General features: G+C 46.4%; 1 protein-coding gene across 1 annotated transcript in view; it reads right to left on the bottom strand.

The window, feature by feature from the left end:
• Positions 1–20,981, bottom strand: part of MFSD3 (major facilitator superfamily domain containing 3) — a 240,829-nt gene that overhangs the window by 204,673 nt on the left and 15,175 nt on the right. The window lies entirely within an intron of this gene.

Here is a 20,981-nt window from a genome sequence, read left to right as displayed (position 1 = left end):
CCTAAGCTGCTCTACCTGTTTAGAGCACTGCCTATTAATGTTTCTCAGGAGGATATAAACGATATGCAAAGGTATATGTTAAAGTTTATCTGGGTTAATAAAAAGGCTAGAATTAATAGAAAGACACTTTTACAAAGTAAGGAGCGAGGAGGATTAGGAGTACCAGACTTGCAAAAGTACTTTTGGGCAGCTAGATTAGCACAAACCTCGCTCTGGAATGTCGGAGGGGATGATATTATGTGGGTAAAATTAGAGCGTGATATGTTAAGATTATCTCCAATATATCAGATCTTGTGGACACCCAAGCGAGATAGACCATTGAACTGGTCATACTACCTATCAATAGCACATACTATTAAGATATGGGATACTCTACATATGAGGTACAAACTACATACGACTAGCTCTATAGCAACACCACTAATCTCACCTTCTGTTCAGATTCCAAAAGCAATAAGTAATATCTGGGCTAATAAGGGACTATACCGAATAGCAGATACTTGGATAAATTCAAATATAATTTCCTTTGAGACATACAACTCTATCCAACCGGTATCACCGGACTCTTGGTTCCAGTATATACAGCTGAAGTCAAGGATGAGGGAGATAGGCAGACCACCTAAACACTCTGAACACACTCCCTTTGAAAAACTATGCATATCAGCAAATAGAACTAGGGGAGCTATAACGATTTTGTACAATTTATTAAATACGAATAGCTCAGGAGACAAACTACATTTTATGGAAAAGTGGGAGGAGGAGGGACAATTTACAAAAGAACCTTTAGAATGGTCAGACATTCTGAAAAAGGGTCAGGCATGTTCTGTCAGCGCCAATTTAAAAGAAAGCTATATTATATTAAAGTAGCATACAGGTGGTAAATACACCCAAGTAGAACACAATGGACAGATAAAACCCCCAAGAATTGTTATAGAGGTTGTAGAGGTATTGGCTCCTACACACATATGTGGTGGTCTTGTACGGAGGTGCAAGAGATATGGTCACAAACAAATAATCTCCTTGCTGAGATACTAAAACACAATTTATGCTTACCTGATAAATTTATTTCTCTTGTGGTGTATCCAGTCCACGGATCATCCATTACTTGTGGGATATTCTCCTTCCCAACAGGAAGTTGCAAGAGGACACCCACAGCAGAGCTGTTATATAGCTCCTCCCCTAACTGCCATATCCAGTCATTCGACCGAAAACACGCAGAGAAAGGAGAAACCATAGGGTGCAGTGGTGACTGTAGTTTAAATGAAAAAATTACCTGCCTTAAAATGACAGGGCGGGCCGTGGACTGGATACACCACAAGAGAAATAAATTTATCAGGTAAGCATAAATTGTGTTTTCTCTTGTAAGGAGTATCCAGTCCACGGATCATCCATTACTTGTGGGATACCAATACCAAAGCTAAAGTACACGGATGAAGGGAGGGACAAGGCAGGTACTTAAACGGAAGGTACCACTGCCTGTAAAACCTTTCTCCCAAAAATAGCCTCCGAAGAAGCAAAAGTAACAAATTTGTAGAATTTTGAAAAAGTATGAAGCGAAGACCAAGTCGCCGCCTTGCAAATCTGTTCAACAGAAGCCTCATTTTTAAAGGCCCAAGTGGAAGCCACAGCTCTAGTAGAATGAGCTGTAATCCTTTCAGGAGGCTGCTGGCCAGCAGTCTCATAGGCTAAGCGGATTATGCTTCTTAGCCAAAAAGAAAGAGAGGTTGCCGAAGCCTTTTGACCTCTCCTCTGTCCACAGTAGACAACAAACAAAGCAGATGTTTGACAGAAATCTTTAGTAGCTTGTAAGTAAAACTTTAAAGCACAAACCACGTCCAGATTGTGTAATAGACGTTCCTTCTTTGAAGAAGGATTAGGACACAAGGATGGAACAACAATCTCTTGATTGATATTCTTGTTAGATACCACCTTAGGTAAAAACCCAGGTTTGGTACGCAGGACTACCTTATCCGTATGGAAGATCAGATAAGGAGAATCACATTGTAAAGCAGATAACTTGGAGACTCTACGAGCCGAGGAAATAGCTACCAAAAACAGAACTTTCCAAGATAAAAGTTTGATATCTATGGAATGAAGAGGTTCAAACGGAACTCCTTGAAGAACCTTAAGAACCAAATTTAAGCTCCATGGGGGAGCAACAGGTTTAAACACAGGCTTGATTCTAACCAAAGCCTGACAAAATGCCTGAACATCTGGAACATCTGCCAGACGCTTGTGCAAAAGAATAGACAGAGCAGAAATCTGTCCTTTTAAGGAACTAGCTGACAATCCTTTTTGGAGAAAAGATAATATCCTGGGAATCCTAACCTTTGGATTCACACCAATGTACGCCATATTTTATGGTAAATTTTCCTGGTGACAGGCTTTGGTGCCTGTATTAAGGTATCAATGACTGACTCGGAGAAGCCACGCTTTGATAAAATCAAGCGTTCAATCTCCAGGCAGTCAGTCTCAGAGAAATTAGATTTGGATGGTTGAAAGGACCCTAAAGTAGAAGGTCCTGTCTCAGAGGCAGAGTCCATGGTGGAAAGGATGACATGTCCACCAGATCTGCATACCAGGTCCTGCGTGGCCACGCAGGTGCTATCAAAATCACTGATGCTCTCTCCTGCTTGACCTTGGCAATCAGTCGAGGGAGCAGAGGAAACGGTGGAAACACATAAGCCAGGTTGAAAGACCAGGGCGCTGCTAGAGCATCTATTAGCGTCGCCTTGGGATCCCTGGACCTGGATCCGTAACAAGGAAGCTTGGCGTTCTAGCGAGACGCCATGAAATCCAGTTCTGGTTTGCCCCAACGATGAATCAATTGTGCAAACACCTCCGGATGGAGTTCCCACTCTCCCGGATGAAAAGTCTGACGACTTAAAAAATCCGCCTCCCAGTTCTCTACATGGATAGCTGATAGGTGGCAAGAGTGAGTCTCTGCCCAGCGAATTATCTTTGAGACTTCTAACATCGCTAGGGAACTTCTTGTTCCCCCTTGATGGTTGATGTAAGCCACAGTCGTGGTGTTGTCCGACTGAAATCTGATGTACCTCAGAGTTGCTAACTGAGGCCAAGCCTGAAGAGCATTGAATATCGCTCTTCCAGAATATTTATTGGAAGGAGTGTCTCCTCCTGAGTCCACGATCCCTGAGCCTTCAGGGAGTTCCAGACTGCACCCCAACCTAGAAGGCTGGCATCTGTTGTTACAATTGTCCAATCTGGCCTGCGAAAGGTCATACCTTTGGACAGATGGACCCGAGATGGCCACCAGAGAAGAGAATCCCTGGTCTCTTGATCCAGATTTAGTAGAGGGGACAAATCTGTGTAATCCCCGTTCCACTGACTGAGCATGCATAGTTGCAGCGGTCTGAGATGTAGGCGTGCAAACGGCACTATGTCCATTGCCGCTACCATTAAGCCGATTACTTCCATGCACTGAGCCACCGAAGGGCGCGGAATGGAATGAAGAACACGGCAGGAATTTAGAAGCTTTGATAACCTGGACTCCGTCAGGTAAATTTTAATTTCTACAGAATCTATCAGAGTCCCTAGGAAGGAAACTCTTGTGAGTGGGGATAGAGAACTCTTTTCCTCGTTCACTTTCCACCCATGCGATCTCAGAAATGCCAGTACTACGTCCATATGAGACTTGGCAATTTGGAAGTTTGACGCCTGTATCAGGATGTCGTCTAAATAAGGGGCCACTGCTATGCCCCGCGGCCTTAGGACCGCCAGAAGCGACCCTAGAACCTTCGTAAAGATTCTTGGGGCTGTAGCTAATCCAAAGGGAAGAGCTACAAACTGGTAATGCCTGTCTAGAAAGGCAAACCTGAGAAACCGATGATGATCTTTGTTATCGGAATGTGAAGATAAGCATCTTTTAAATCCACTGTAGTCATATATTGACCCTCCTGGATCATAGGTAGGATGGTACGAATAGTTTCCATCTTGAATGATGGAACTCTGAGGAATTTGTTTAAGATCTTTCGATCCAAAATTGGTCTGAAGGTTCCCTCTTTTTTGGGAACCACAAACAGATTTGAGTAAAAACCCTGTCCCTGTTCCTCCTTTGGAACTGGATGGATCACTCCCATAACTAGGAGGTCTCGTACACAGTGTAAGAATGCCTCTCTCTTTATCTGGTTTGCAGATAATTGTGAAAGGTGAAATCTCCCTTTTGGGGGGGAAGCTTTAAAGTCCAGAAGATATCCCTGGGATATAATTTCCAACACCCAGGGATCCTGGACATCTCTTGCCCACGCCTGGGCGAAGAGCGAAAGTCTGCCCCCTACTAGATCCGTTACCGGATAGGGGGCCGTTCCTTCATGCTGTCTTAGAGGCAGCAGCAGGCTTTTTGGCCTGCTTACCTTTGTCCCAGGTCTGGTTTGGTCTCCAGACCGTCTTGGACTGAGCAAAAGTTCCCTCTTGTTTGCATTAGAGGAAGTTGATGCCGCACTTGCCTTGAAGTTTCGAAAGGCACGAAAATTAGACTGTTTGGCCCTTGATTTGGACCTGTCCTGAGGAAGGGCATGACCTTTTCCTCCAGTGATATCAGCAATAATCTCCTTCAAACCAGGCCCGAATAGGGTCTGCCCCTTGAAGGGAATGTTAAGCAGCTTAGATTTTGAAGTCACGTCAGCTGACCATGATTTAAGCCATAGCGCCCTGCGCGCCTGTATAGCAAAACCAGAATTCTTAGCCGTTAGTTTAGTCAAATGAACAATGGCAGCAGAAAACAAAGGAATTGGCTAGCTTAAGTGCTCTAAGCTTGCCAAGTATGTCATCCAATGGAGTCGCTACCTGTAAAGCCTCTTCCAGAGACTCAAACCAGAACGCCGCAGCAGCAGTGACAGGAGCAATGCATGCAAGGGGCTGTAGGATAAAACCTTATTGAATAAACATTTTCTTAAGGTAACCTTCTAATTTTTTATCCATTGGATCCAAAAAAGCACAACTGTCTTCGACAGGGATAGTAGTACGCTTTGCTAAAGTAGAAACTGCTCCCTCCACCTTAGGAACTGTCTGTCATACGTCCCGTGTGGTGGCGTCTATTGGAAACATTTTTCTAAAAATAGGAGGGGAAGAGAACGTCACACCTGGTCTATCCCATTCCTTATTAATAATTTCTGTAAACCTTTTAAGGAATTGGAAAAACATCAGTACACACCGGCACTGCATAGTATTTATCCAGTCTACACAATTTCTCTGGCACTGCAATTGTATCACAGTCATTCAGAGCAGCTAAAACCTCCCTGAGAAACACGCGGAGGTGTTCAAGCTTAAATTTAAATGTAGAAATTTGTACAGACTAGCAATGAGACTAGCAAGCTTGGAAAACACTTTAAATCAAGTTAACAAGCAAATATAAAAAACGGTATTGTGCCTTTAAGAGAAACAAATTTTGTCAAAATTTGAAAAACAGTGAAAAAAGGCAGTAAATCAAACAAAATTTTTACAGTGTATGTAATAAGTTAACAGAGCATTGCACCCACTTGCAAATGGATGATTAACCCCTTAATTCAAAAAACGAATCAAAAAAATGATAGACGTTTTTTAACAGACACAACAAACTGCCACAGCCTGCTGTGGCCCTACCTTCCCCAATAAACAACTTTGGAAAGCCTTTGAGCCCTATAGAGATGTCCTATAGCATACAGGGGACTCCTGAGGGAAGCTGGATGTCACAGTTTGTAATTTTAACTGCAAGAACTGTAACTTTTATACTACAACAGTGGAAAGCCTCAGGAAACTGTTTCTAGGCAAAATTTAAGCCAGCCATGTGGAAAAAACTAGGCCCCAATAAAGTTTTATCACCAAAGCATATATAAAAACGATTAAACATGCCAGCAAACGTTTTATATTGCAATTTTATAAGGGTATTACCCCTGAGAGTAAGCATGATACCAGTCGCTATTAAATCACTGTATTCAGGCTTAACTTACATTAATCCGGTATCAGCAGCATTTTCTAGCATTTTCCATTTCTAGAAAAAATTGTAACTGCACATACCACATAGCAGAGTAACCTGCACGCCATTCTCCCGCTGAAGTTACCTCTCTCCTCAGACATATGTGAGAACAGCAATGGATCTTAGTTACAACCTGCTAAGATCATAGAAAACTCAGGCAGATTCTTCTTCTATTTACTGCCTGGGATAAAATAGTACAACTCCGATACCATTTAAAATAACAAACTTTTGATTGAAGATAAAAAACTAACTATATTTCACCACTCTCTCTTACTACCTCCATGCGTGTTGAGAGTTGCAAGAGAATGACTGGATATGGCAGTTAGGGGAGGAGCTATATAACAGCTCTGCTGTGGGTGTCCTCTTGTAACTTCCTGTTGGGAATGAGAATATCCCACAAGTAATGGATGATCCGTGGACTGGATACACCTTACAAGAGAAATAGACAAATTACTTTAAAATAGAGAACAAGCTCTATTGCACTTCCCGATTGAGGGCCTTACCAAAGCTAAATTAAAGTTGGTGGGAATAATTTGCACAGCTTGTCAAGACCACAATTGCAAGATTCTGGAAGTCTTCGGTTCCTAGCTACAATTTAATACTTAACAAAATTAAATACTATCACCAAATGGCGGCTATTTCCTCTACCTTGCTCAACACCAGAATGGAGTTCCTCCAGATTTGGGAGGATTGGATAGTTTGGCTGGATACACAACGAATGAATAATAGACGTAGCATTCAGGTAACAGAGGTAACATTTACAGAAGGAGCAATACGAGGTGCTGATGGCCACGAGTGACATGTTCTTGACCTTTCTTTTCTCTTACTACTTACTAAATATGAGATTTTCTTCCCTCTCTCTATCTACTCTTTTTATCTTTCTCACTTTTAATATCTTACTATAAAGGAATACAAATATAGGAAATTGTTTTACATTCTTTTTTCCTAAATAGTACTATCTGGGGACTCCCCCAAACTTTGACGGACAATATAATACCAATAACATGGTTTGTTATGTACGAAATGGTGGGCCTATATGAGTGGAATGGTTCACCATGTTTGTAATGCATTTTCTGTAAAATAAGACCTGTTATGTCACATTTATATATATGCAGGTGATGTCATGGAGTATGCTATGTTATTCAATAAAAAAATATTTCGTAAAAAAATAAAAAAATCATATCTGCCAAAAGGGCACCTACTATTTGTGTATTGAGGAGGAAACATTTCTGCATGACTTTAAATATAGAATTTCTACAGCATTGTCAAATAATCATAAATACACTGCTGCATATTGCCCCACCATACAACTACTACCACAATGAAGTTACAATCCAAAATTGCACAAAGAAATAAAAAACATTTACTAAGTAAGTCATACCTCCTCTGCAAATTTAAGTGATCAGCCGTCTAACTCAGGCACACACTGTACAAACTTAAGTGCCAAGTCTCTCTCATAGTGGTTTAGTGCACACTGAGAAATCCTCTCAAATGCTAATGCTTTACTCCTTAGAATAACATTTCCCACGCTCAATAGCTCTCTGCTGTAGTACCCTCTGGTGGCTGCCAAAATTAAAAGAAAAAAATAAAATATATATATATATATATTTTTTTTTTAAATAAGTTGTTCTTGCCTCATGGGGCCCCCTGGCCCATTGGACCCCTGACAGGAGTCACCCCTGTCACTCACTGATGGTGGCCCTGAACACAGGTCTGATCCCAGCAGAGTCCCAACAAATGGCTGCACATCTGGAAGCTCTGAAAACCTCTTGTGCAGTAACACAGACAGGGCCGAAAACTGTCTGTTCAGGGGACTTGCAGAAAAGCCCTTCTCCAGTTCATCCTGGAGAACAGAATAAGTAGGTCCTCCACACCTTATGATAGAAGCGCCGAGCAACCAGCTTACGAACTTGAAAGAGTAAAAATAACTCTCAGAAAACCCTCTATTGGCTAGGACTAAGCGTTCAATCTCCACGCAGTCAGCCTCAGAGAATCTAGACATTGATAAACAAAGACATTGGTCAGGAGATCCTTGCGACAACGTAACTTCCCCACTAGATCCGCAAACCATATCCTTTGTGGCCAAGATGGAGCAGTCAGTATCACTGACGCCTGCTTGACTCTAGCCACTACACTGGGAAGTAGTGTTAACGGTCGGAAAGGATAAATTGGATTGAACCTCCAAAGCACCGCTAATGCATCTGTTAGCTCCGCCTGAGGATCCCTGTACCTCGACCCCTATCTGGGTAGCTTGGTATTGAGATGTTATAAGATCTTCCTCTTGCAAATCTCTGCAAACACTCGGGATGGAGAGACCATTCTCCCGGATGAAAGGATTGTCTGCTGAGGAAATCCACTTCCCAGTTGTCCACACCCGGAATGTGGATCACTGACAGCGAACAAATGTGGGTCTCCCCCACACCAGAATCCGAGATACTTCCCTGAAAACTAGGGAGCTTCTCGTTCCCCACTGATGGTTGATGTAAGCCACCAAGGATATATTGTTTGATTGGAATTTGATTAACTGGGACGAACCCAGCAGAGGCCAAGCCTTCAGAGCTGTGTATATTGCCTGAAGATCCAAAATGAGATCAGGAAGGAGCTTTACCTCCTGAGACCAGAGGCCCTGTGCCTTCCTGGCACCCCAAATGGCTCCCCATCCTGACAGACTAGCAACCGTAGTCACAATCACTCAGGATGGTCTTGAGACGGACGTCCCTCAGGATAAGTGATCCGGACAAAACCACCAAGAGAGCGATTCTCCCAATTGGTTGTCCAGAGAAATCTGTTGAGACAGAAACGAATGATCGCCATTCCACTCGTTCAGCATGTGCAGTTGCAACAGTCTGAGGTGAAACTTGTCAAAGGAAATGATGTCCAAGCTGGACACCATGAGACCAATCACCTCCATAGACCGAGCCACAGATGGCCTTAAGGAGATCTGGAGGACAAGACATGTTGAAGCTAGCTTGCAACGTCTCTGGTGTTTTAGAAATATTCTCATGTCCATGGAGACTATTATAGTACCCACAAATTTTACCCTGGTACTTGATACAAGAGAACTCTCTCTAGATTATCTGCCATCCATGGGATCGAAGAAGACAGAGGAGATATTCTGAATGGTCCACTCTTCGAAAAATTTATTTAGCTAGACCAAACAGAAGGCAATAAACTTGAAGTGCTGGTCCAGGAATGCAAACCTTAGGAACTGGAAGAGGTCCTTGAGGATTGGTACGAGAAGGGGAGCATCCTTCAGATCATCGTGGTCATGAACTACCCCTCTCAAAAGAGGGGAAGAATGGACCTTATTGTCTAAATCTTAAACGAGGGGACATTTGAAAACCTGCTTAAAGGGAAACTGTACCCAATTTTTTTTCTTTTGTGATTCAGATAGAGCATGACATTTTAAGCAACTTTCTAATTTACTCCTATTATCAAATTTTCTTCATTCTCTTGGTATCTTTATTTGAACTGCAAGAATGTAAGTTTAGATGCCGGCCCATTTTTGGTGAGCAACCTGGGTTGTCCTTGCTGATTGGTGGATAAATTCATCCACCAATAAAAAAGTGCTGCCCAGAGTACTGAAACAAACAAAAAACTTAGATGCCTTCTTTTTCAAATAAAGATAGCAAGAGAACAAAGAAAAATTGCTAATAGGAGTAAATTAGAAAGTTGCTTAAAATGGCATGCTCTATCTGAATCACAAAAGAAAAAAATTGGGTTCAGTGTCCCTTTAAGCACTTTAGGTCGAGAATCGGACGGAAAGTTCCCTCCTTTTTAGGGACCACAAAAAGGTTTGAATAGCATCTCATTGCGATAGGCACCGGGACAATAACTCCTAAAGGACAGATCCCGTTGTCAGGTCTCCCTGTACCTTTAACTACTTTGTCCCGCCTCTCATCACCTTCCCATAAAGGTTTGAGGCTTACACCTGAACTTTGCTTGTTTATTGAAGTTAGTTTGCTTTCTCAGCTACCTGCAAACTCCCAGTCTATGCAAGTGGATTCTACTTCAATCAAAGCTCCTGGATTCTTTGCTAAACCAATCTAAAGATCTACTTCTAAAAGCTTGCAAGATATATTTCAAAAACCCACAGCCTTAAACTCTATCTAGAGTGAAGTTATTTTACTTAAAGCCTGCTACTTGATTTCTGCAGCTGAACCCCAGCATCAAGCTGCCCTGTATTTGTTTTCTACATTTAAAGCCGCCTGTATCAACTGCCAACTAAATTCCCACTGCTAACAGCCTGAACCGCAAGTATTTCTTTATAATAACTTCTGGATACAGCCTGTATAGATTTTGTAAATACATCTAGCATTACCTTGTTTATATCTGAATCATTGTCTGCAACAATTAACACTGCTGTTCTGTGAGGTTAACACTGGTCTCCACATTCACCTGTGTGCTTAAAAGAGACTGCTATTTTTCTGTGTTAAAAGGCAACCTTTACTCTTACTTGCATCAGTTGCTAATAACAACGTTTTTTAGTTAATTTCTGTAATTCCTGTCTGCTGCATATCTTTAACAAGCTATCTTAAGCAAACACTGAAAAAAGGCTTCTTGCTACAAATAACTTCACTGAAATTAATTAAGTCTGTCTTGCTGACATTTCACTGCTACAAATAAAAGTGCTGTTCTAACATTGTGAGTTGAAGTAAAGGAGCAGCTACAAATTTAATATTTTATTGAATTATAAAAGCAGTCATAACACCCGTACACACCCCAGAAAGGCTTCCCTACTTCCTGGTCAGGAAGAATCTGCCCTTGGGTGGTTGAGACTTAAAGCCTATCTTGTAAACCTGAGCTATGACCTCCAGGACTCATGGATCCTGCACATCCCTGAACCAAGCGACTGAAAAGAGCGACATACTGCCCCCTACACGATCTAGAAGAGGACCGGAGACCGCCCATCCATGCCGACGTAGACTCAGCGGGCTTCTTGCTCTGCTTGGATTTATTCCAGGACTGAGCCGGCTTCCAAGAGCTCTTGGTTTGCTCTGGCTTAGCGGAGGACTGCTGACATGGGCTTTATCAGAACGAAAATCATCCCTTAGATTAGTTCATATACTCTTGCGGTAGGAGGGCACAGTGACCGTAGAGATAATTGAGTCCAGGCCTGGACCAGACAAAATCATTCCCTTAAAGGGAGTGAAGAAGTCTAGACTTAGAAGTCATATCTGCAGACTATGAATTCAGCAAGAGCCAGACGGGCCTGAACAGAAAAAGCTGAAGCCCAAGCATTCAAGCGAATAAACTGCCTAATAGCAGCACAGATAAAAGAACAAATCTTTTGAGTAACGTCGAGGGGGTCCTCCACCCCGATCAAATCCTATAAAAAGTCACACCAGAAGGTAGTTTCTCTAGTAACCACAGCAACAGCCGCCGCCGGTTGAAACAAATATCCTGTATGTTGAAATATCTTTCTTAACAGAGTTTCCATCTTTAATTCATGGGCTCTTCAAATGAAGAAATATCCTCAAGCGGGATAGTAGTACGTTTAGCAAGGGTGAAGATAACGCCATCCCATTTAGGGACGGAACCTCACAACTCCATTGAGAGTCCAGGACCGGGAACAATTTGTTAAAAGGGAGAAGGGGAAAAGGAATCCAATCCTGTCCCCATCATTCTTAATAAATGTTTGCCATGTAACAGGAGCAGGAAAGGATAAAGGTAGCACCCTGTCCTCAAACTCTATCCAATTTAGGAATTAAAGGTTCATCAGGCAATTTGGCCTCTGGAACCTCTGAATTCGCTGTAACGGAAGCTTACGCTACTTTTGTACTTGGAGAGGACTGCAGGCCAGCCTCCTCCCCACTGACTATGGACCCAAGAGAACTTGAGGGGATTCTATGATTTGGGAGGTGGGTGCCCAGGGTACATTTGGAGTACTTTTGCCCTAGATTCAGGGTTACCCAGTTCCCATAAATTCCCAGAGACTTTGAGGACTGGAGGGAACTGATACAGAGTTGGGATTCCTGTGTTTTGTTGGAGTATAATGTGACAGCCCAATTCACTATTGCCTGCTCCAACCCCCCCCCCGACTCAATGTTTAAGCTTATTGCAACCTCCTGCTGTTATGTGTCTGTATATCTAGTCTAGGTGTGAGACACAGAGCAGGAGATTACACACAGCACAGACAATCTAATTCTGAGACCCCCTGTTGTTATCTAGTCTAGGTGTGAAGTGTCTTTCTGTTATTATGCGAGTCATCCATTGTCCTTTTGTAAGTCAGGATGTGATTACAATCTGGTTTAACTAACCATTGTCTGATGTTTGTCTCATTGTATAATATTTGTTTCTATTGATTATGTAGTAACTACCCCATTTGTTGGAAATGTATAAAAGCTGTGTTTTCTGTGCAATAAAGCAGTCCTATTTTGACCCTCAAGCATTCAGTCTTGGCTAATGTTATTGGGGGTAGCTATAACAACTTGCAGCGGCCATTATTCTAATAGCGGCAGGTATCCAGTGGAGGTTCATAGGTTGGCGTTTGGTGGGAGGACGCTGACTCTAGCGGGTATACCCAGTCTGGGGTGCCGAGACCCACTACATTCGCCAAAAACATCCTTTAGAAGAAAGTGCAAATTGCTAAACTAAAGTCTGGTTTAGAGGCAGCAGACTCCGACCCAGAATGTTCATACTATGAAGTCTCAGAAAAAACTTCATCCTCGGATAACCTCAGTTAAATCCAATAAATTACCTGATGTACTCTGGGAAGGAGTGCAATATGTAACCTTTCGCTTGCGCTTAGCAGGGCGAGGTAAAGCATTAAAGGCCGCAGACACCACCGTCTGAACTGCGCAGTAACGTCTGGTGAAACAAGGCCCCCTCCAGATGGAGGATCAGCAATGCTACTGGAAAACTGCATGTGTAGAGATATAAGAATTTAGGGTACGCACCCCACTGGATGACAACTCCTCAGAGGTGGACGGCTCCGTGGTATCAAACATGTTTGATATTATCACTTTATCAAGGCATATGGAACATAATTGAAAGGGCGGAACTAAGGCCCTCTCACCATATAAACAGGAATTATTCATTAGGAATAGAGGGAGTGCCCTCTAATGTAACAATCTTCCATCGCTAGTGCAATAACCGGAGAACTAGAGAAATATTATTTTATTAAAAAACACAGCACTCTTATACCACAATGGCTGGGGCACTCACCACCTCCTATGACCCAAACAGTACAGAGAGTCAGTACTCCTCTCTGATAGATGCCAGGTCAGGAAAAAAGGAAATAAATCACATGGTGCACAATGCAGGACCGTCCCTGCTATGAGAAAGTGCGCCAAACTTGTAAGCTGCATGGCTCTCAAAGTGAAAGTGAAACCTGTATATTCCATAACAGCCTATGAGCCATAACATCTCACACATAAAGCAGCATAAAATCAAATAAATATATAAGATTATTATCCCCCCCTGTACAATATTCCCCACTAAGGAGATATTAACCCTTGATTCTATACAGATAAAAGGAGTGACACTGTGACCCTATCTTCTTGCGTTATCATACATGTATAAAAAAATGACACGATCTTCCAGAATCCACGCCGTGGAACAGGAACACGGCCCTTCAAGTGTGACAGATAGTAGCATAGCTTCTGACATGGGCTTGAGTGAACAAAGCAGGCAGTGAAACTCTTCAACGCTGATTGCCTATGGAGCTGTTAATATGAGTCGGGATGGTTTCGCAGAAAGACTCTCCCTACATCTCCGGACTTCATCCATGCTCTCACTGAGAGGCTGACAAGACTACTTAAAACTCCAGTCCCATTGCCGAAGAGTACTACCCTCCATAAGAGACTATCGGAAACTTCTGACACTTCTCTGCCAACCTCCTGTGACGAAAGGCAAAGAAAGACTGGGGTTATGAGGAAGTGGGGGAGGTATTTAAGCCTTTGGCTGGGGTGTGTTTGCCACTTCCTGGTTGTCAGGTTCAGTATTTCCCACAAGTAAGGAATGCAGCTGTGGACTCTTCCCATATTATGATGGAAACTAGGGTTTTTTTCTGGCATTCATTTTAAATTCCAAGACTACTTCTTTTTGCAAGTCGGTTCAGATAATGACTTATCTGCTAAATCTTTAAAGATTCATATTCCATCTTATGCTGTTTCATACTACAGAAAAATGCTAATTGCCTTGACATCTAGGCTTTGTTCAGGCTTAGTCAGGATAAATGCGGTGTCTCCTCTTTGGAACAGTAATTTGTTTTTTTACAAGCTTTAAATGTTTCTCTTTTAGAACTTGCGTGTTTTGGACATTTGGCTTCTGCCGGAAGACTTCCTGAAATTGTTGCTCTTATTTTCAAGATAAGGTGGTTTTTAACGACTCAATATGATTTTTTTTACCTAAAGTGATTTTTCAGAACAAAAATCAATCCGTACATATTAACCCATCTCCTTGTCCTAATCCAAAGAATTAATTTGATGGCCTCTTACTTAATTTAGATATTGTAAGAGCATTAGAATTACAAAGGTTTTTAGACAATCCTTTAATTTGTTTGTCCCTTGGTCCACAAAAAGGTCAAAGGGCTACAGCCGTTAGTTTTTAGCCAAATCTCATAATTAACAAGTTTTACTCGTTAGGATAGTTTTATTGCTCATTTTTCTAAATCAGCTTCATCTTCTTGGATTTTCAAGAATGAGACTTATATTAAATACATTTGCAAAGTAGAAACAGACTTTCTCTAAATTCTACCACTTTAAAGTATTTGGTAGGAAAGTCCTTCAGGCAGTAGTGTCTGATATTTAGGAGTCTGCTTTACATTTTTTTTATCTACAGCTTGAGTAATAGTTCCCAGGAGTAAGGACTCTCGCCACCTTATGAGAGAAAACAAATGATTTCGTTACAGGCGGCAGTGCTCGTTAGCGCCTCATTCTCCCTACTTTGTACTTTACTACCGTTCTACTTCTCCTTTATTGGCTAGAATTCCAGAGAGGTGGGAGGGATTAATTGCTCTTAAAGCTTTGGGAACCTTTGCCTCCTCCTAGTGGCCAGGAGTTGATTTCCAGAAATAATGGTTAGTGAGAGGAGAAGAGAGAGGGCAAGAGAGAGGAGGAGGAGGAGGAGAAGAGAGAGGGCAAGAGAGAGGAGGAGGAGGAGGAGAAGAGAGAGGGCAAGAGAGAGGAGGAGGAGGAGGAGAAGAGAGAGGGCAAGAGAGAGGAGGAGGAGGAGAAGAGAGAGGGCAAGAGAGAGGAGGAGGAGGAGAAGAGAGAGGGCAAGAGAGAGGAGGAGGAGGAGAAGAGAGAGGGCAAGAGAGAGGAGGAGGAGGAGGAGGAGGAGGAGGAGGAGAAGAGAGAGGGCAAGAGAGAGGAGGAGGAGGAGGAGGAGGAGGAGGAGAAGAGAGAGGGCAAGAGAGAGGAGGAGGAGGAGGAGGAGGAGGAGGAGGAGGAGGAGAAGAGAGAGGGCAAGAGAGAGGAGGAGGAGGAGGAGGAGGAGGAGGAGGAGGAGGAGGAGGAGGAGAAGAAGAGAGAGGGCAAGAGAGAGGAGGAGGAGGAGGAGGAGGAGGAGGAGGAGGAGGAGGAGAAGAGAGAGGGCAAGAGAGAGGAGGAGGAGGAGGAGGAGAAGAGAGAGGGCAAGAGAGAGGAGGAGGAGGAGGAGGAGGAGGAGGAGGAGGGCAAGAGAGAGGAGGAGGAGGAGGAGGAGGAGGAGGAGGAGGAGGAGGAGGAGGAGGAGGAGGAGGAGAAGAGAGAGGGCAAGAGAGAGGAGGAGGAGGAGGAGGAGGAGGAGGAGGAGGAGGAGGAGAAGAGAGAGGGCAAGAGAGAGGAGGAGGAGGAGAAGAGAGAGGGCAAGAGAGAGGAGGAGGAGGAGGAGGAGGAGGAGGAGGAGGAGGAGGAGAAGAGAGAGGGCAAGAGAGAGGAGGAGGAGGAGGAGGAGGAGGAGGAGGAGGAGAAGAGAGAGGGCAAGAGAGAGGAGGAGGAGGAGGAGAAGAGAGAGGGCAAGAGAGAGGAGGAGGAGGAGAAGAGAGAGGGCAAGAGAGAGGAGGAGGAGGAGGAGAAGAGAGAGGGCAAGAGAGAGGAGGAGGAGAAGAGAGAGGGCAAGAGAGAGGAGGAGGAGGAGAGAGAGGGCAAGAGAGAGGAGGAGGAGGAGGAGGAGAAGAGAGAGGGCAAGAGAGAGGAGGAGGAGAAGAGAGAGGGCAAGAGAGAGGAGGAGGAGGAGGAGGAGGAGGAGGATGAGGAGGAGGAGGAGGAGAGAAGAGAGAGGGGCAAGAGAGAGGAGGAGGAGGAGGAGGAGGAGGAGGAGGAGGAGGAGAGGAGGAGGAGGAGAAGAGAGAGGGCAAGAGAGAGGAGGAGGAGGAGGAGGAGGAGGAGAGGAGGAGGCAGGAGGAGAGAGGAGAGAGAGGGCAAGAGAGAGGAGGAGGAGAAGAGAGAGGGCAAGAGAGAGGAGGAGGAGGAGGAGGAGGAGGAGGAGAAGAGAGAGGGCAAGAGAGAGGAGGAGGAGGAGGAGGAGGAGGAGGAGGAGGAGAAGAGAGAGGGCAAGAGAGAGGAGGAGGAGGAGGAGGAGGAGGAGAAGAGAGAGGGCAAGAGAGAGGAGGAGGAGGAGGAGGAGGAGAAGAGAGAGGGCAAGAGAGAGGAGGAGGAGGAGGAGGAGGAGGAGGAGGAGGAGGAGGAGGAGGAGAAGAGAGAGGGCAAGAGAGAGGAGGAGGAGGAGGAGGAGGAGGAGGAGGAGGAGGAGAAGAGAGAGGGCAAGAGAGAGGAGGAGGAGGAGGAGGAGGAGGAGGAGGAGGAGGAGGAGGAGGAGAAGAGAGAGGGCAAGAGAGAGGAGGAGGAGGAGGAGGAGGAGGAGGAGGAGGAGGAGGAGGAGGAGGAGGAGGGCAAGAGAGAGGAGGAGGAGGAGGAGGAGGAGGAGGAGGAGGAGGAGGAGGAGGAGGAGGAGGAGGAGGAGGAGAAGAGAGAGGGCAAGAGAGAGGAGGAGGAGGAGGAGGAGGAGGAGGAGGAGGAGGAGGAGAAGAGAGAGGGCAAGAGAGAGGAGGAGGAGGAGGAGGAGAAGAGAGAGGGCAAGAGAGAGGAGGAGGAGGAGGAGGAGGAGGAGGAGGAGGAGGAGGAGGAGGAGGAGGAGAAGAGAGAGGGCAAGAGAGAGGAGGAGGAGAAGAGAGAGGGCAAGAGAGAAGAGAGAGGGCAAGAGAGAAGAGAGAGGGCAAGAGAGAAGAGAGAGGGCAAGAGAGAAGAGAAGAGAGAAGAGAGAGGGCAAGAGAGAAGAGAGAGGGCAAGAGAGAAGAGAAGAGAGAAGAGAGAGGGCAAGAGAGAAGAGAGAGGGCAAGAGAGAGGGCAAGAGAGAGGAGAAGAGAGAGGAGAAGAGAGAGGAGAAGAGAGAGGAGAAGAGAGAGGAGAAGAGAGAGGAGAAGAGAGAGGAGAAGAGAGAGGAGAAGAGAGAGGAGAAGAGAGAGGAGAAGAGAGAGGAGAAGAGAGAGGGCAAGAGAGAGGGCAAGAGAGAGGGCAAGAGAGAGGGCAAGAGAGAGGGCAAGAGAGAGGGCAAGAGAGAGGGCAAGAGAGAGGGCAAGAGAGAGGGCAAGAGAGAGGGCAAGAAAGAGGGCAAGAGAGAGGGGAGAAGGCAAGAAAGAGGAGAAGAGAGAGGGCAAGAGAGAGGAGAAGAGAGAGGGCAAGAGAGAGAGGGCAAGAGAGAAGGCAAGAGAGAGGAGAAGAGAGAGGGCAAGAAAGAGGAGAAGAGAGAAGAGAGAGGGCAAGAGAGAGGGCAAGAGAGAGGGCAAGAGAGAGGGCAAGAGAGAGGGCAAGAGAGAGGGCAAGAGAGAGGGCAAGAGAGAGGGCAAGAGAGAGGGCAAGAGAGAGGGGGCAAGAGAGAGGGGGCAAGAGAGAGAGGGCAAGAGAGAGAGGGCAAGAGAGAGAGGGCAAGAGAGAGAGGGCAAGAGAGAGAGGGCAAGAGAGAGAGGGCAAGAGAGAGAGGGCAAGAGAGAGAGGGCAAGAGAGAGAGGGCAAGAGAGAGAGGGCAAGAGAGAGGGCAAGAGAGAGGGCAAGAGAGAGGGCAAGAGAGAGGGCAAGAGAGAGGGCAAGAGAGAGGGGAGAAGGCAAGAAAGAGGAGAAGAGAGAGGGCAAGAGAGAGGAGAAGAGAGAGGGCAAGAGAGAGAGGGCAAGAGAGAAGGCAAGAGAGAGGAGAAGAGAGAAGGCAAGAGAGAGGAGAAGAGAGAGGGCAAGAAAGAGGAGAAGAGAGAAGAGAGAGGGCAAGAGAGAGGGCAAGAGAGAGGGCAAGAGAGAGGGGGCAAGAGAGAGAGGGCAAGAGAGAGAGGGCAAGAGAGAGAGGGCAAGAGAGAGAGGGCAAGAGAGAGAGGGCAAGAGAGAGAGGGCAAGAGAGAGAGGGCAAGAGAGAGAGGGCAAGAGAGAGAGGGCAAGAGAGAGAGGGCAAGAGAGAGAGGGCAAGAGAGAGAGGGCAAGAGAGAGAGGGCAAGAGAGAGAGGGCAAGAGAGAGGAGAAGAGAGAGGGCAAGAGAGAGAGGGCAAGAGAGAGAGGGCAAGAGAGAAGAGAGAAGGCAAGAGAGAGGAGAAGAGAGAGGGCAAGAGAGAGGAGAAGAGAGAGGGCAAGAGAGAGGGCAAGAGAGAGGGCAAGAGAGAGGGCAAGAGAGAGGGCAAGAGAGAGGGCAAGAGAGAGGGCAAGAGAGAGGGCAAGAGAGAGGGCAAGAGAGAGGGCAAGAGAGAGGGCAAGAGAGAGGGCAAGAGAGAGGGCAAGAGAGAGGGCAAGAGAGAGGGCAAGAGAGAGGGCAAGAGAGAAGAGAGAAGGCAAGAGAGAGGAGAAGAGAGAGGGCAAGAGAGAGGAGAAGAGAGAGGGCAAGAAAGAGGAGAAGAGAGAGGGCAAGAAAGAGGAGAAGAGAGAGGGCAAGAGAGAGGAGAAGAGAGAGGGCAAGAGAGAGGAGAAGAGAGAGGGCAAGAGAGAGGAGAAGAGAGAGGGCAAGAGAGAGGGCAAGAGAGAGGGCAAGAGAGAGGGCAAGAGAGAGGAGAAGAGAGAGGAGAAGAGAGAGGAGAAGAGAGAGGAGAAGAGAGAGGAGAAGAGAGAGGAGAAGAGAGAGGAGAAGAGAGAGGAGAAGAGAGAGGAGAAGAGAGAGGAGAAGAGAGAGGAGAAGAGAGAGGGCAAGAGAGAGGGCAAGAGAGAGGGGAGAAGGCAAGAAAGAGGAGAAGAGAGAGGGCAAGAGAGAGGAGAAGAGAGAGGGCAAGAGAGAGAGGGCAAGAGAGAGAGGGCAAGAGAGAGGGCAAGAGAGAGGGCAAGAGAGAGAGGGCAAGAGAGAAGGCAAGAGAGAGGAGAAGAGAGAGGGCAAGAAAGAGGAGAAGAGAGAAGAGAGAGGGCAAGAGAGAGGGCAAGAGAGAGGAGAAGAGAGAGGAGAAGAGAGAGGGCAAGAGAGAGGGCAAGAGAGAGGGCAAGAGAGAGGGCAAGAGAGAGGGCAAGAGAGAGGGCAAGAGAGAGGGCAAGAGAGAGGGGGCAAGAGAGAGGGCAAGAGAGAGGGGGCAAGAGAGAGAGGGCAAGAGAGAGAGGGCAAGAGAGAGAGGGCAAGAGAGAGAGGGCAAGAGAGAGAGGGCAAGAGAGAGAGGGCAAGAGAGAGAGGGCAAGAGAGAGAGGGCAAGAGAGAGAGGGCAAGAGAGAGAGGGCAAGAGAGAGAGGGCAAGAGAGAGGAGAAGAGAGAGGGCAAGAGAGAGGGCAAGAGAGAGGGCAAGAGAGAGGGCAAGAGAGAGGGCAAGAGAGAGGGCAAGAGAGAGGGCAAGAGAGAGGGGAGAAGGCAAGAAAGAGGAGAAGAGAGAGGGCAAGAGAGAGGAGAAGAGAGAGGGCAAGAGAGAGAGGGCAAGAGAGAAGGCAAGAGAGAGGAGAAGAGAGAGGGCAAGAAAGAGGAGAAGAGAGAAGAGAGAGGGCAAGAGAGAGGGCAAGAGAGAGGAGAAGAGAGAGGGCAAGAGAGAGGGGGCAAGAGAGAGAGGGCAAGAGAGAGAGGGCAAGAGAGAGAGGGCAAGAGAGAGAGGGCAAGAGAGAGAGGGCAAGAGAGAGAGGGCAAGAGAGAGAGGGCAAGAGAGAGAGGGCAAGAGAGAGAGGGCAAGAGAGAGAGGGCAAGAGAGAGAGGGCAAGAGAGAGAGGGCAAGAGAGAGAGGGCAAGAGAGAGAGGGCAAGAGAGAGAGGGCAAGAGAGAGAGGGCAAGAGAGAGAGGGCAAGAGAGAGAGGGCAAGAGAGAGAGGGCAAGAGAGAGAGGGCAAGAGAGAGAGGGCAAGAGAGAGAGGGCAAGAGAGAAGAGAGAAGGCAAGAGAGAGGAGAAGAGAGAGGGCAAGAGAGAGGAGAAGAGAGAGGGCAAGAAAGAGGAGAAGAGAGAGGAGAAGAGAGAGGAGAAGAGAGAGGGCAAGAGAGAGGAGAAGAGAGAGGGCAAGAGAGAGGGCAAGAGAGAGGGCAAGAGAGAGGGCAAGAGAGAGGGCAAGAGAGAGGGCAAGAGAGAGGGCAAGAGAGAGGGCAAGAGAGAGGGCAAGAGAGAGGGCAAGAGAGAGGGCAAGAGAGAGGGCAAGAGAGAAGGCAAGAGAGAGGAGAAGAGAGAGGGCAAGAGAGAGGAGAAGAGAGAGGGCAAGAAAGAGGAGAAGAGAGAGGGCAAGAAAGAGGAGAAGAGAGAGGGCAAGAAAGAGGAGAAGAGAGAGGGCAAGAGAGAGGAGAAGAGAGAGGGCAAGAGAGAGGGCAAGAGAGAGGGCAAGAGAGAGGGCAAGAGAGAGGGCAAGAGAGAGGGCAAGAGAGAGGGCAAGAGAGAGGGCAAGAGAGAGGGCAAGAGAGAAGAGAGAAGGCAAGAGAGAGGAGAAGAGAGAGGGCAAGAGAGAGGAGAAGAGAGAGGGCAAGAAAGAGGAGAAGAGAGAGGAGAAGAGAGAGGGCAAGAGAGAGGGCAAGAGAGAGGGCAAGAGAGAGGGCAAGAGAGAGGGCAAGAGAGAGGGCAAGAGAGAGGGCAAGAGAGAGGGCAAGAGAGAGGGCAAGAGAGAGGGCAAGAGAGAGGGCAAGAGAGAAGAGAGAAGGCAAGAAAGAGGAGAAGAGAGAGGGCAAGAGAGAAG

This window comes from Bombina bombina, chromosome 5, assembly GCF_027579735.1.
Source record: "Bombina bombina isolate aBomBom1 chromosome 5, aBomBom1.pri, whole genome shotgun sequence".
In the NCBI taxonomy this organism is placed as follows: domain Eukaryota; kingdom Metazoa; phylum Chordata; class Amphibia; order Anura; family Bombinatoridae; genus Bombina; species Bombina bombina.
The sequence above is the reverse complement of the archived record's forward strand: the minus strand, read 5'-3'. Positions and strand labels throughout refer to the sequence as shown.